Below are 1,991 nucleotides of genomic sequence, written 5' to 3'. Positions count from 1 at the left end.
CAAGAGGATCACCCAAGCAGAGCTGCTATATAGCTCCTCCCCTCACATGTCATATCCAGTCATTCGACCGAAACAAGACAAGAAAGGAGAAACTATAGGGTGCAGTGGTGACTGGAGTTTTAATTAAAATTTAGATCTGCCTCAAAAAAGACAGGGCGGGCCGTGGACTGAACACACTACAAGAGAAATAAATTTATCAGGTAAGCATAAATTATGTTTTCTCTTGTTAAGTGTGTTCAGTCCACGGGTCATCCATTACTTATGGGATACCAATACCAAAGCTAAAGTACACGGATGATGGGAGGGACAAGGCAGGAACTTTAAACAGAAGGAACCACTGCCTGTAGAACCTTTCTCCCAAAAACAGCCTCCGAAGAAGCAAAAGTGTCAAATTTGTAAAATTTTGAAAAGGTATGAAGTGAAGACCAAGTTGCAGCCTTGCAAATCTGTTCAACAGAGGCCTCATTCTTAAAGGCCCAGGTGGAAGCCACAGCTCTAGTGGAATGAGCTGTAATTCTTTCAGGGGGCTGCTGTCCAGCAGTCTCATAGGCTAAACGTATTATGCTACGAAGCCAAAAAGAGAGAGAGGTGGCCGAAGCCTTTTGACCTCTCCTCTGTCCAGAATAAACGACAAACAGGGAAGAAGTTTGCCGAAAATCTTTAGTTGCCTGTAAATAGAACTTCAGGGCACGGACTACGTCCAGATTATGCAAAAGTCGTTCCTTCTTTGAAGAAGGATTAGGACATAAGGATGGAACAACGATCTCTTGACTGATATTCCTGTTAGAAACTACCTTAGGTAAGAACCCAGGTTTAGTACGCAGAACTAATTTGTCTGAATGGAAAATCAGATAAGGAGAATCACAGTGTAGGGCAGATAACTCAGAGACTCTTCGAGCCGAGGAAATAGCCATCAAAAACAGAACTTTCCAAGATAACAGCTTAATATCAATGGAATGAAGGGGTTCAAACGGAACACCTTGGAGAACTTTAAGAACTAAGTTTAAGCTCCACGGCGGAGCAACAGTCTTAAACACAGGCTTAATCCTAGCTAAAGCCTGACAAAAAGCCTGAACGTCTGGAACTTCTGCCAGACGTTTGTGTAAAAGAATAGACAGAGCAGAAATCTGTCCCTTTAACGAACTAGCAGATAAGCCCTTTTCTAAACCCTCTTGTAGAAAAGACAATATCCTAGGAATCCTAACCTTACTCCATGAGTAACTCTTGGATTCACACCAATATAAATATTTACGCCATATCTTATGGTAAATTTTTCTGGTAACAGGTTTCCGAGCCTGTATTAATGTATCAATAACCGACTCCGAGAAACCACGCTTTGATAGAATCAAGCGTTCAATCTCCATGCAGTCAGCCTCAGAGAAATTAGGCTTGGATGGTTGAAAGGACCCTGAATTAGAAGGTCCTGCCTCAGAGGCAGAGACCATGGTGGACAGGACGACATGTCCACTAGGTCTGCATACCAGGTCCTGCGTGGCCACGCAGGCGCTATCAGAATCACTGATGCTCTCTCCTGTTTGATCTTGGCAATCAGTCGAGGCAGCAACGGAAACGGTGGAAACACATAAGCCATGTTGAAAACCCAAGGGGCTGCTAGTGCATCTATCAGCACCGCTCCCGGGTCCCTGGACCTGGATCCGTAACAAGAAAGCTTGGCGTTCTGGCGAGATGCCATGAGATCCAGTTCCGTTCGCCCCAACAAAGAATCAGTTGAGCAAAGACCTCCGGGTGAAGTTCCCACTCCCCCCGGATGAAAAGTCTGGCGACTTAGAAAGTCCGCCTCCCAGTTCTCCACGCCTGGGATGTAGATCGCTGACAGGTGGCAAGAGTGAGACTCTGCCCAGCGAATTATCTTCGAGACTTCTAACATCGCTAGGGAACTCCTGGTTCCCCCTTGATGGTTGATGTAAGCCACAGTCGTGATGTTGTCCGACTGAAATCTGATGAACCTCAGTGTTGCTAACTGAGGCCAA

This window comes from Bombina bombina, unplaced genomic scaffold (assembly GCF_027579735.1).
Source record: "Bombina bombina isolate aBomBom1 unplaced genomic scaffold, aBomBom1.pri scaffold_1206, whole genome shotgun sequence".
Lineage (NCBI taxonomy): Eukaryota > Metazoa > Chordata > Amphibia > Anura > Bombinatoridae > Bombina > Bombina bombina.
This window is presented reverse-complemented; position numbering follows the sequence as displayed.